This window comes from Protopterus annectens, chromosome 7.part1, assembly GCF_019279795.1.
Source record: "Protopterus annectens isolate FY-2018-M chromosome 7.part1, PAN1.0, whole genome shotgun sequence".
Classification (NCBI taxonomy): Eukaryota; Metazoa; Chordata; order Ceratodontiformes; family Protopteridae; genus Protopterus; species Protopterus annectens.
Genome location: NC_056740.1, coordinates 196,003,481 through 196,018,378, shown reverse-complemented (window position 1 = coordinate 196,018,378; position 14,898 = coordinate 196,003,481). Strand labels below are relative to the sequence as shown.

Sequence of the window (14,898 nt, the reverse complement as noted above, 5' to 3'; positions counted from 1 at the left end):
TAACTGCTAAAGTTCTAACACAAGAACACAGGGTAGTGAGGGAAAGGAAGGGGAGAAATCGAATACCATCATGGAAATATCAAACAGAGAAAATTATAAAGCAGTTAAGACAAGAAGTGTCACTGTTAGAAGACTATAGAAGAGGGAACAGATCAACAAAAATATTAAGAAATATGTTATAAAAGCAATGCGCAGTATTAGAACAGACCAGGATCTATCATGCACTATTGCAAATAAACTAAAAATTTCAGCACAGGTGGAAAAACTTAGAAGATATGAAGATAAATATAAAGGAAAAGTGCAAAATAAGCAATGTATTGAGGAACCAAAAAGGTTTTATAGAGAACTGAGAAATAAGATAAAAGGAATAGAAAGACCGCCAAAAAATAAGAAATAGATACATTTTGGAGAAGTATCAATGAAGATCCTGTGGAACATAACAAAGATGCTAAATGGATAGGAGAAGTAAAAGAAAGAATAAGAAGTTTAAAGGTACAGGATATGAAATGAGATGAAGTAACAGCTAGAGAGATTGAAACGAAGTTAAGAAAAGCCTCTATTTGGAAAACCCCAGGCCCAGATGCAATACCTAACTTCTGGTTAGAAGTATTAACATCTTCGCACGAAGATTTAGCCATAAGTAAGAACTATTTATATGCACACCCAGAACAGATACCAACCTGGATAACAACAGGAAAAGCAATGCTCCTTCTTAAGAGTGAACCTGCAAGCTACCCCAAAAATTATAGCCCGATAACTTGCCTTCCGACGATGTATAAAACTATACATGGGAACTGATGCCAACAGAGTTTATAGTCATTTAGAAGAAAACTCAATTATGGCAGTAGAACAAAAGGGCAATAAAAGAAAGTTGTATGGAAAAAAGGATCATTTGTTGTTAAAGTCATAGTGGAGAACTGTAAGAAGGGGAAGAATCTTAAGTATGGCATGGATTGACTACAAAAAAGCATTTGATAGTATCCCTCATTCATGGGTAAAAGAGTGCTTACAAATGTATAAGATGCACCCCACACTGATCGACTACATTACAGTGACCATGAAATAGTGGCAGACCACTCTGCAATTAAGTCATGATAAAGGACAAATTGTTATCCCAGGGATAAAAATTCAAAGGGGGGATATTCCAGGGTGACTGTCACCGTTACTATACTACCTTGCCCTTAATCCATTAAGCTGTTTACTCAACAGCTTAGGCCATGGCTATAATCTGGCTCCTAGAAAACAATATAGTGTAAAGACTTCTCACATTCTCTTTGTTGATGATTTAAAACTGTATAGCTCATCAGAGGAGGAACTGAAAGTACATCTGCAAGTTGTCAAAACTTTTTCAGATGATGTAAGAATGTTATTTGGTCTTGATAAATGTGCAAAAGCAATCTTTAAAGCAGGAAAACTGCAACGCCAGGAAAACATCAGTTTGGGACAAGAATTTGATATAAAAGAACTTGAGCAAGAAGGAGTGTATAAATACTTGGGAATTGATGAAGGATCAACAATAAAACGAACAAATGCAAATAAAACTTAGTAAGGAATACTTCAGAAGACTTTAATTCTGAAAACAGCACTGATATCTAGGAATAAAATCCAAGCTATAAACCACTTTGCTCTTCCTGTCCTAACTTACAGTTTTGGAGTGATTGACTGGCTCCAAAACATGTTGGATAGATTAGATAAGAAAATAAGAAGGATGCTTCATACTCACCAAATGATTTATAAAAATCATTGCATACCAATATTGTATATTTCCCATTCTGAAGGAGGGATGGGCCTCCTTGAAATTGATTATATGTATAGATCTGCAGTCCTGGGACTCCACACATACCTGCTGACGCCGCAAGACCAAAACTTAGTAAAAGTTTTGAAACATGAGGAAAATAAATCTAAGATGACTTCTCTGCTTAATCTAGCAGAAGCTTATCAGCGTCAAGCAGGAATGGAAATCAAACCAGAAGTAGATAAAAGTCAGGCAGCAACTGAATGTGCCAAAAAACAAAAGAAAGAATATAAGGTGAAGGATCAGATGAGAAGGCAAGAAATGTGGAAAAAGCATACATATAGTTGTAGGTATAGAAAACTTCTAGAAGAACCTCATGTTGATCAGGAATGATCACAGGAATGGTTAAGGAGAGGCAAATTCAAACCAAGAGATGAAAGCTTAATATTGGCGGCCCAAGATAGTGGGCTGCATATATGTTGGTTTATAAAGTCCATTGAACATGTGGGAGAAACAGACAAATGTAGGTTTTGTAAAACCGAATTGGAAACAGTTGCACACCTCGTTGCTGGTTTTGACATACTAATGGCAGAAGGACTGTATACTGAAAGGCATAATAATGTGGCGAGACTGTTGCACTGGGGATTGTGCAAACATTATGGTATTGAAGTGGCTGAAAAACATTGGAAACATGAGCCACAAAGCATCATAGAAAATGAAGAAGTCTACATTACTTGCAATCATCCATTACCAACAGTTCAAAAGATAGATGCTAGAAAACTGGATGTAGCGGTCCAAGAAAAGAAGACAAGAGTAGCATTGATCATTGAAATTGCCTCACCCAGTGACTACAGTGTCTTGCATACAGAGAGACACAAAGTCATAAAATATCAGGATCTGCAGGCAGAAATGACAGCAATATGGAAGAAAGATACCCAGACAGTTCCAATAGTAGTAGGAGCAACTGGGCTTATAAAAATGAATTTACAGTCATATTTAGATATGTTACCAATACATGTAACCCTGTATGAACTGAAGAAGGAGTCATTACTTGGCACATTGCGGGTGCTGTGAGGTGCACTACTGGCTGATATCAAAGACTAAAACAATGCTAATTTCATGAACTTTAATTGTACTTTGACTTAGGAATAGGGTCCATTCCCGTCATGGTATTACAAACCCAAAAGACTTGGAGAAATTAAAAAAAAAAAAAGTAGTGGTCCAAATGGAGAGATGATAAATCAACAAAGGAGAGTAGTATTGCTGGATCTGAATTTATCCTCAAGTCTTGGTGAGTATCTTCATGAGGTGGACGTCTTTTGTTTATAAAAAAAAAAAAAATCTCACCAAGACGGTACTGATGTATAGACTGCGTTTTATATATCGTATATCATGGACAGAAGTAAGTTAAAAAATAAAAAAAGATAGCAGGGTGCCCAAGACCCAAGATAAAAAAGTGCCCAATCCTGGTAGGCGCACTGGTGCCAGAACTGGAAAAAATGACAGTGTAGAATCCTCAAGACATGGAAACATTCCTACAGTGGGGCTAGGCCAGGCCCAGAGGGAGGATAGCCCCCCCACCCCCCCATTGTAGAAGGAAGTAGCAGTCCACAAAAATCACAAAAAAAAGAGCCATAAAGATGATAGCGTAGACTATTGAGGATAAGAAATAAATTAAGTGTTGTTATTTTGCAAGAAGCCCAGAATTTCCAAACAGAAGATAGACAAAAAAACTAAAGATAAATTATAGGAAAGAAAAATACTTCCACAAGAAAAACTGCCAGAAGCTTCAAATAAAAATTTCTGTTCATTAATACAACAAATTTAAGAGAAACATCATATAGACCAAGAAACCTTGTTCCATTTGGAAAAGGAAGCAACTGAAAAAGTGTGAAAATATAAAGAACAAAATCTAGAGACTTTTTCTTGAAAGATATAAAAAAGAAATATGGACATAGGAAAGGGAGAGATCTGATATTGTGCAATATTTATGCAAAGGAGAAATCCAAATTAATCAACACAATAAAGGCAGCCCCAAAGATATCCGAAAATCAATACAGGCAAAGGCAGCCAGACATGGAAAATTTCACAGTAAAAAAATAAGATCACAAAGAGGGAACATAGAACACAGTATTAGTAAAGTAAAAGTTAAAAAAGTAGAAGTTGAAGTTCTGGAATACTTGCAAAGTGAAGGATTTAGTGTAGAAAGTTTAACACATGTTATATCACAGTATGATGGAACAACAAGTCCCCAATGTAAGGAGAAACAGGAGGATCAGGAGACATCTGCAGAAGAAGTATGGACATGGGAAAGAAGACAAGATTTAATATGGTGTAATTTATGCAAAAGAAAAAGCTAAACTAATCAATATAAAAAGAGCAGCACCAAAGATATTTGCAGAGAAATATAGGCAAAGGCATCCAGATATGAAAAATTGTACAATACAAAAAATAAGAAAACAGAGAAAAAGAGGATTAGTAATGGAGAAGTTAAAGAAATAAAGCTGAGGTTATGGATTACCTGCAAAATGAAGGATTTGGTGTAGAAGATCTAACCAGGAAAGCATCACAGTGGGCTAGATCAATGGATCCCCTAATTAAGGCAAAACCAGTGGAGAAATATCTGTAAAGACCCTGTGGAACATGACAAAAATGCTAAATGGAGAGAAGAAATGAATAAGAAGTTCAGATGTACAGGATATGCAGTGGGATGAACTAACTGCTCGACAGATTGAAACAAAGTTAAGAAAATCTCCTAATTGGAAAACCCCAGGCCCAGATGCAGTAGCTAACATCTGATTAAAAGTATTACCATTGTTACATGAAGATTTAGCCATGAGTAAGAACTATTTATATGCGCACCCCAAGCAGACACCAGCCTGGCTAACAGGAAAAACAATACTCCTGCTTAAGACTGAACCTGCAAACTGTCCTGGGAACTAGACCAATAACTTGCTTCCCGACATATAAACTGTACACTGGAATTGATGCTGACAGAATTTATAGTCATTTAGAAGAAGACTCAATCATGGTAGTAGAACAAAATGGTAATAAAGTCATATGGAACAAATGATCATTTGATGTTAAAGTCATAATGGAGAACTGTAAAAAAGGAAAGAATCTTACTGTGTCATGGACAGACTACAAAAAAAAATGTTACAGTATCCCACATTTCATGGATAAAAGACTGCTTAAAAATGTACAAGTTACACACTACACTGATCAATTACATTACAGCGACCATGAAACAGTGGCAGACATCTCTGTAGTTAAGCCATGATAAAGGACAAATTATTATTTCAGGGATAAATATTCAAAGGGGGATATTCCAGGGTGACTCTGTCACCACTGCTCTTTTGTTTTGCCTTTAACACATTAAGCTGTCTACTCAACAGATTAGGTCATGGCTATAATTTGCACCCACAGAACAACAAAGTGTAAAAACTTCTCAATTTCTTTTTATAGATGATTTAAAATTGTGTTGCTCATCAGATGAGGAACTGAAAATACAACTGTAAATGGTTAAGTTTTCAAATGATAAAAGAATGTCATTTGGTATTGACAAATGTGCAAAAGCAGCCTTTAAAGCAGGAAAGCACCAGGAAAACATCAGTTTAGGGACAGGAATGTAATATAAAAGAACTTGAACAAGAGAGAGTGTATAATATTTGGGAATTGAAGGATCAATAAAACATGAACAAATGTGAATAAAAGTAAGGAGTATTGAGAAGACTTAAATTAATACTAAAACAGCATTGACATCCAGGAACAAAGTCTGAGCTATAAACCAATTTGCTCTTCCTTTCCTAACTTAGAGTTTTGGAGTGATTGATTGGCCTCAAAAGGTGTTGGATAGTTTGGACAGAAGAACACGAAGGATGCTTCATGCTCATCAAATGATTTATAAAAATCAATGCATACCAAGACTATATATTCCCCGTTCTGAAGGAGGTATGGGCCTCCTCAAAACTGATTACATGTGTAGATCTGCACTAGTGGGAATGCATACATATCTGCTGACCTCACAAGACCCAAACATAGTGAAAGTAACAAAACACGAGGAGACTAAGTCTAAGATGACTTCCCTGCTTAGTTTAGCAGAAGCACATGGAGTCAAGCAGGAATAGAAATCAAACCAGAAGCAGGTAAAAATCAGGTAGCACCTGAACGTGCTAAAATACAAAAGAAGTAATATAAGGTGAAGGATTTGATGGGAAGGCAAGAAATGTGGAAAATGCATAAATATAGTTGCAAGTATAAAAAAAAAACTCTTGTAACCTCATTGAACAGGATCGAACACAGGAATGGTTAAGGGGAGGTGAATTTAAACAAAAGATGAAAGGTTAATATTGTTGGCCCAAGATAGTGGATTACATGTATGTTTAACATGTGGAAGAAGCAGACAAATGCAGGTTTTGTAAAACAGAATTGGAAGCATATACACGTCTTGTTGCTGGTTGTGATATTCTAATGGCATAAGGACTGTATACTGAAAGGCATTATAATGTGGCAAGGCTGTTGTATTGGAGATTGTGCAAACATTATAATATTGAATATTATAATATTTAAGTAGCTGTCAAGTACTAGAAATATGAGACACCAAGCATAATAGAAAATTATAGTTTATATCACATGGGATCATCCTTTACCAACAGTTCATAAAATAGATGCAATAAAACCAGATATAGTAATCCATGAAAAGAAGACAAAAGTAGCTTTGATTATTGAAATTGCTACACCAAGTTGAGGGCTCAGTGTCTGTTGTTCTAAAAGTGTATTAGTTCTGGTTTAAGCACTTGGGCTTCAGGCCAGTTATTTTACATTAAGAAGGTTCGTGGTCTGCACTCTTGTGGGAGGAGATGCTGGACTCTGCCCTTCTGAGCTGGGAATTTCTGGTTAAAGGCTTATAGTGCCTGCATATTTGAACCGTTTCTTACTGAAATTGGTACACCTTGTTTGCTGTAGCATAGACTAGATCCAGGCCTGCTGAATCTAGCTTTGTTTGTATGCTTGTTGTTTGTTTGCTTATTTCCGTGAAACGCTAATTCCACCTAAAACGCAGCTTTTCAGTGCTTCTGTGGATCCCTAGTGATATCTGCATTGCTTACTGTACTTATTTCCTTGTTTCACTTGAAAGAAAGTTACTGTTTGTTGTTTTTGCATTTAAGTTACCTGTAACACATTGCATTTAAGTTACCTGGCACTTGCTCACTAAAGCAATTATATAAGTCATCACTAAAAAATTAAAAGCACTACACCCTCACAAACTCCCCTTGAGTACCTTGTTCCCCATTAGCCCTTTTTTTCAATTATAAAGGAATTCCCAATACTATTCTAGCATGTCCATATGTCAGTTGTCAATCTCCTCTCTGGTCCAGCTGGTGAATCTGGGAATCTTGAGGCAATGTTACAACTGCCTCATGTACACAGACAACCCTCTCCTCCTCCCAACAAATTCCAACACATGTGAGAGATGCAACCATATAGCCATACTGGAGGCTAAGCTCTCTCAACTCAGTACTGGCGAAACCAGTCAGGAGGAGAAGGAAACCACACTCACTACAATTCCAGTCTCACATAGACCTACCACGACAGCAAACCAAACACATAAACACACAAAAACATACTCGGAGGCTCTAAATAAAAATCTGCCTAAGCAGCAGAGACCTCCAAAGCAGACACCCAAGCAACCGCTACCCCAAAACAAAACACGTGCAACACATAGCTCACAAAGCCAGTGTGCCGAACAGTCACAGCCCTTAAGGCTAAACAACACACCTGATACACTTGTAATAGGTGACTCTATTGTCCGGCACACTGATGTCCCGCTCACCAGGCTGAACAAGGAGAAGGTCACGGTGAGCTGCCTGTCAGGCGCTAGGATCCGCCACATAACACAAACACTCAGGTCACTCCAAGGCAAGTACAAATATGACTCAGTCATTGTCCATGCTGGTATGAATGACCTGAGACGTACCTCCCTGGACTACATGAAAAGAGACATAGAGGAGCTCTCTGACCATGTAGCCCAGGCCGGTATGACCCTGACCTTGAGTAGCATCTTACCCTCACCAAGAATTATGCCACAATATGAAGACAAGATGATCAATTTCAACAATTGGCTTAAGTATTGGTGTCATTCAAAGGGGATCCAATGCCTGTCAGCCTGGGATGACATGCTCGACAAGCCACGATGCTTCGCTAGGGACGGCTTGCACCTGTCACCCCTGGGCTTTCGGATATTGGCAAAGGCTCCTGCTACCCCCATAGTACCTTTTTGTATGCAAGTCTCAAAAGACAAACCCACCTCCATAGGTATCACGAGGGATAAGAAACTAAGAGTAATGCTACTCAATGCCAGAAGTCTAAACCTCAAGATGCACGCACTCGAAACTCTCCTTAGCATGGAGAACATCGATATCTGTGCAGTAACAGAAACCTGGTTCAAGGCTCCCGAGAGCACCCCAGCACTACCAGGTAATACCTCATACCATGCTTTTCGGCCCCAAAACTTTGACCGAACCACAAAAGGAGGGGGAGTATCAATATTCGTCAAACATACCCACACCTCCAGGTTGGTGGCACAGCACGAAGCATCAGAGACCATCCATGTGCAACTAACAGTGGGTAAAACTGCCTTCCAGTTTATAGCCTGCTACAGACCACCCTCCCAAACCCAGGAACCCCACTCGGCCTTCATGAGAACACTAAAATATGAAGGTCTCTCCAAACACCATTATATTGGGCGACTTCAACTACCTAAACATAGACTGGGAGCATTACTCTAGCTCCAACACCCTAGCACAAAGGTTCCTAGAATTTATAAACTCAAATGCTATGGAACAACTTGTTACCACTCCTACAAGAGGGAAAAACATACTGGACCTGATCATCACCAACATGGGGACTCTATGCTCCAGACCAGAAGTGTATCCCTCATTAGTAAGATCAGACCATAAACTAATCTCACTGGATATTCACATCCCGACTCCAGCCCCTGCCCTGAAAACCACAGTGAAAAACTTCTCTAATGCAAATTTCACACTCCTCAAAACCAAGGTGGAATCCTTCAAAGCCCCCGGGCCTGTGGAAAATTCGGCCCAGACCGCAGAATCCTTTATAAACGCATTCTAAGAACACCTTCAGGAATGCAAGGATCATGCAATCCCAAATAAAACCAAGTCCCAATCCTCCAAAGGCAGACGTCCTGTCTGGTGGACCCCAACCATAAACAAACTATACAATAGAAGGAGGAAGCTACTACATGATAGAGCAAAATCCCAAAAAGGGAAGGCATCTCTGATCAGTATTAACAAAAAACTACGCGCACTCATAAAATCGTCTAAGGCCAGCTTCGAGAGAAAAATTGCACAGGACACTAAGGATAATCACAAGGCTTTCTTTAGTTATGTTAGGAACCTGGGTGGGAATTCCCAGATATGCTCAGAATTAGTCCAAAATGACAAAAATACACGAACCCACAGACATTGCCAACATCCTAGCTGACAGGTTCAGCAAACTCCCCTCACCAAAAGGGCAAATATCTATCCCAGCAGAGTGCTGCCCCCCTGACATCTCAGATGCTCAGGTAAGAGCTGCCCTCTCCAAAGCAAAAAACACAGCATCAATAGGAACAGATGGTGTCCCGGGCTGCGTCCTACATGTACTCCAAGAAGAGCTAAACCCAAACATAAAACTACTGTTCAATCTCAGCCTTACTACAGGATATGTACCCAAAGAGTGGCGTACAGCAACAGTGGTCCCTCTCCACAAAGGTGGTGCCTCAACGGATCCTGGAAACTATCGCTCCATAAGCCTGACTAGCTTGGTCTGCAAAGCTATGGATAGGATCATCATGGACCTCATAAATAAAGATATTGGGGACCTACAGACACTGGAACCTACCCAGTTCGGCTTTGTTAAGGGCAGATGCTGCCTCTTAAACCTGGTTGACAGTCACCAAGGCCATTGGCGAGGGGAAGGTGATCCACACAGCCTACCTGGACCTCGCAAAAGCCTTCGATACAATACCCCACTCGGGCATTATAGATGAGCTCACCAGCTTAAATATAAACCCCTGTGTCACTAGATGGGTTGCAAACTGGCTCAAGGACAGAACCCACATGGTTAGAATTGCTGGAGCCATGTCAGACTCCAAACCAGTTACAAGTGGCGTACCACAAGACTCAGTCCTGGGACCTCTCTTGTTCGGTATATATTTCTCGGAGGTACAGGCCAACACGGAAGGACTGTGGCTGACCAAGTTTGCAGATGACTGCAAACTGGGCACCATAATCGACACTCCAGCCGACACAAGCATCCTCCAAAAGGGTCTCATAGAAACAGACAACTGGTGCCAGAGCCATGGCCTCAAGCTAAACGCCAAAAAGTGTATAGTCATCCCCTTTGGCAAAAACAAAGTGCCCACAAATTACCACATAGGTGGTAATCCATTAAGTACAGAAGAAGTAATTAGGGATCTGGGGACCCAAGTTGATAGCAATCTCTAATTTGACAACCACGTGGCCAAAGTGGTTAGAAAAACATTTTATATAGCTCACCTAATCATGAAGGGATTCTCATCTAAATCAGGGAAGGTCATCGTGCCTCTTTACTCATCCCTCATCAGGCCCATAATTGAGTAAATGCCCCTTTTGGGATGTGCCTTACCAGACACCTGCAGCAACTGCAAAGACCCCAAAAGTACCTCACCAAGAGGATCAAAGGGCTCAAACAGATGCCATATGCTGCCCGGTTAAAGAAACTCCAGCTCTACTCAGTGGCGCATACTGCCTGCTCAGAGGCGATCTGTGCCTGACATATAAAGCCATGTCCAACCCGGAATTAATGGACATGCTGCACCTCAGAAAATCCAAATCCCATCGAGCTACGCCTCGAGACTTGAACCTCAGCACTGAAATAAATAGGACATGCTGGAGGGACAGATTCATAACCCAGATGCTCCCTTCACTCTGGAATAAAATCCCAGTCCAGGTTAGGCAGAGTCCCTCATTGACTCTCTTCAAGAGGAATCTTGATGAGTGGATGGGAGATCGTAGGTTTACCCCGGGTATCACTTCTGTGTCACTGTTAGACAGAGGCACAGTATACTAAACTCGAAAAAGGGCATAGCAAAATTAATTTAAAATGGGTTGCGAAAGCCAAACACACTCTGGCTAGGCTTATAAATTCCCTAGGGCAGATAGCCTAGTATGACCCTATGAACCTAAGTGACTCCAGTGTTTTACATAGAGAGAGACAAAGAAAGTTGTAAAATACCAGGATTTGCAGGCAGAAAATAGGGCAATGTGGAAGAAAGATACCCAGGCAGTTCCAGTAGTAGTAGGAGCAACGGGTCTTATCAAAAGAATTTACAGTCATACTTGGATATGTTACCAATACATGTAACTCCATACAAACTGCAGAAGCAATCATTACCGGGCACACTGTGGGTGCTGCGAAGAGCACTTCTGGCTAACATCAATGATTGAAATAATACTAATTTTTATGAACTTTCATCATACTTTGACTTAGGAATGGGTCCATTCCTGTCATGGTATTAGAAGCCCAAAAGACTTGGAGAAATTAAAAAAGATACATCAGTTATGTTTTCAATATTTCTCAAGGTTTCATCTGCATGAGTATCAGCTGTTTGGAATGGCACTGGTGCTGATAAATACCAAACAGAAGTATAAGGAATCTGTATCTTCCTAACACTGTGTTAAAGGCACACAGTTTAGAGCTTACTTTTAACTTTACAAGAAACCCTTGTTTGAATTTAGTACTAAAAATAGTTTAGCATTTGGCATTCTTAAGAACAACTCTTAAGTATTGGCTAATGCTGTGTTTTCCTCGTTGTATTCTAATGTTGCAAATTCACATGTAAATATGCTTAGGGGAGTACCAGAAGTTTGCTGTCAGCTCCTACCTAAGTGGATGGATGATTCTGCAGCTGTATTTATTACATCTGTAATTTTTAAAAGTTTATTAATTTTGTAATATTGTTTTTCTGTAGTTTCAAAAGTTTAGGAGGGATGGGACGATGGATGCAATCATCCTCAGAAAAAGTTGTAAGGGGCAAAATCAAGAAGTGCAGTTTCTGCATTCAGAAATGCGGGTACAAACAATTGCTTCAGCACTTTCTGTGCAGTAAGCTGGAGCCAGCTGTTTGCATTCAGCTTGCTTCAGTTGAAAAGAAAAGAAAACGAAGTCCCCCTTTTCTCCCTTTTGCTCTTCAGTTATAGAGCTGGGGGGAGGGGGTGCTGGCTGGCTTGGAGTGCCAGATTGCAGGTTGGTACCTGGTGGTAGATAAGTCAGCTATGGCTCTGTGTAGTTTGTTTTTGCTAACTTTTTTAACATTTGATCTGAAGTAGTTTTACTTCATTTGGTCTTCAACCTGTGGGTTATGGATCCATATTGGATCCGAGCCGGCAACTTTTGCTAGCATCTGCTCTGAGCTCCAAACTCCCCCCCCCCCGCCTTACCCATAATACATCTCCACTGCCTTCCATCCCCAGATTTCGTTTGCTGCAAATTGCTCTGCATCGTGATCTCTTGAGCTCCAACTTTGTCAAGTGTGTGAAAACCTTTTGCGTTTCTTTTTCTAAACAAATTGTTAGGTATTGATCTGAAGTAGTTTTACTTCATTTGGTCTTCAACCTGTGGGTAACGGATCTGTCTTGGATCCGAGTCGGCAACTTTTGCTAGCATCTGCTCCGAGCTCAAAACTCCTCTCTTTACCCATAATGCACCTCAACTGCCTTCCATCCCCAGATCTCATTTGTCGCGAAATCTCTGCATCGTGATCTCTTGAGCTCCAACTTTGTCAAGTGGGTGAAAACTTTTTGAGTTTCTTTTTTCTAAACAAATTGCTAGGTATTGTTAGTTTAGGTTCCCCTTTCTCCTCCCCTCGCTTGGTGCGTTGAGTTGTACTGTTTGAGTAGTTAGAGTAGTTTTTGTATTGCTGTGTGGATTTTTGCTACTCCTCCCCCTTCAGTGTTTTCTGTATACGACTGTGTGTGTGCATGTTTGTGTGCCAGTAAGAAAGGAACAATTTTTTTTCTTGAGTTCTCTTTTACTGACAATATGGCTAAAGCTTGTTTTCATGCGAGTGTGTGTGCCAGTAAGAAAGGAACAATTTTTTTTTGAGTTCTCCTTCTACTGACAATATGGCTGAAAAGCTTGTTTTCAAGCGTTGCACTGATTGTGGTCATAAATTATCCCCTGCAGATAGCCACACACTGTGTGTTTTGTGCTTGGACATAGCCCATCTCTGTGTGGACTGCAGTATATGTGTGGGCTTCAACCCCCGTGCCATTAAAGATAGGAAAGTCAAGTTGGCACTTAAAGGCCTTCTTCCCTCTTCAGAGTCAGTTTCCTCATCTCGGCTTCGGTCACAGCAGCTGTTGTGGCCGCCTCTCCTTCCTGTGTTCCCCTGGCTTCTCCTCCCTCCCAGGCTGGGACTCAACCTCCTGTACTGAAGCCTGTGGCAGCGGGCAGAAAAGGGGTAGAGAGAGGGAGAGAGAGTCAAAGGCGAGGGAAAAGTGAAGGAGGTGTCCAGACCTTGCTTCCCCTGCAAAAACACCACGGATCTGTGACTCCCCTCAGCTTCGATCTCCGATGTTCTCCCCAGAGCCGGAGGAGACACGTTCAGCTTCTTGGGCCTCAGTGCCCCAACCTGCCAGGTCGGAGTCCGTGGCCTCATCGTGGTCCACCTGGTCCTTGTCTGACACTGATCTGGATAAAATGATGAAGTTTATCCGTATTCAGATCCAGATGGGGGTCTTGTCAGCCCCCCTCCCTCTGGTGGGGAGAGCTTGCTTCCCTTTTTCCAGCCTATATCTCCTTCTCTGATCCGACCTTCGGGTTCGGAGTATTCAGATCTGAAGGTGGCTTTGGTGAGGGAGTCGGCACCGACGGTACCTGCTTCCTCGATGCCAACAGCTGCCTGGAGCGTTTTGGATCCAACCAGCTCTGATCCGAGCTGTTCTCGGAGCTGGAGCTTGGGTGTCAGATCCGAGGGAGTGGAAACTTTTTCAACGGCTCCGCCTTTGTCATGCCAGGTTCCCTCCCTCAGAGCTCCATCCACTTCAGGCCCTGCTCCGATTCTCTCGTCGGACCCAGGAAAACCGGCCTTCTTATTGGTTTCTCAGGAGGTTCACTCTCCTTTGGCATTCTACGTGGTAGAAAGGGTACTCTCCGCTGGATCGAGACCCCTGACTGCCCTCTTGGACTCCACCCAGACCCCCTTGGCTCTGTCTACGGTCCCCATTGTTTTACCTGAGGGACAGTCCATGTTCGAGAAGCCCCAGATGGTTCCCCCTGAGGAACAAGTGGCTTGTGAGGTCCCTCCGGAGAGCCACCTCGCTAGCATACGTGCAAGAGGAGGGAGGCACTTGGGACTCCCACAGGTCCCACACCGAGGACACGGACTTGGATGATGGGGAAGGTTCCCCTAGGTCACCTCCCAAGGATGTCTCCTTTGGAGACATCATGGAATCCTATGCCAACAGGGAGGTTGGCCTGCCCCCAAACCTTCTTCTGATGAGTCCGTGTTCCTGGAGGTTTTTGGCACAGACCCATCTACTTCCTGGGTGTCCCCTCCCACGGATCCTTTGGTGGATCTGGTCACCCCATGGGCATGGAAGGAATCGGACACCATGGAACCTATCTCGAAAAGACCTGACAAGATTTTAAGCCCCCTCCCCACAGACAGACCAGCATGGAACAAGGGGTACTCTGTAGATGCTATGGTGGTAGCAGCAGCCACGAAGAAGGAACTTGCTCCGGAGAGTTCCTGGTTCATCTTCCTGACCGAGAGTCGCAGATGATGGACTGCCTAGGGAAGCGAGTTTATGCTTCAGCTACCTTTTCAATTAGGGTGCTGAACTACCTGGCCCATGTCACCAGACTCCAAAGCAACCTGGTAAAGGAGCTGGAGGAGTCTCCCTCCAAGTCCATGTCGCAAGAGGACAAGGCTTCGTTCTCCGTGAGGATGGCCACTTTAAAAGCAGTCTCTAATATGTCCATGCGACTGCTTTTGCATGCTACTGAGGGAGTGGCTAGGGCGGCTGGGTCCGGCATGTCCATGAGGTGCAACGCCTGGCTCAGGTTTTGTGATTTTTAAGAACCCTTCAAGATGTCCTTCACCAGTGCCCGTTATG

The 14,898-nt window shown here is 41.9% G+C and overlaps 1 protein-coding gene across 3 annotated transcripts in view; it reads left to right on the top strand.

Annotated features, from left to right (window-relative positions):
* Positions 1–14,898, top strand: part of THUMPD3 (THUMP domain containing 3) — a 688,598-nt gene that overhangs the window by 585,794 nt on the left and 87,906 nt on the right. The gene's annotated exons all lie outside the window — the stretch shown is intronic.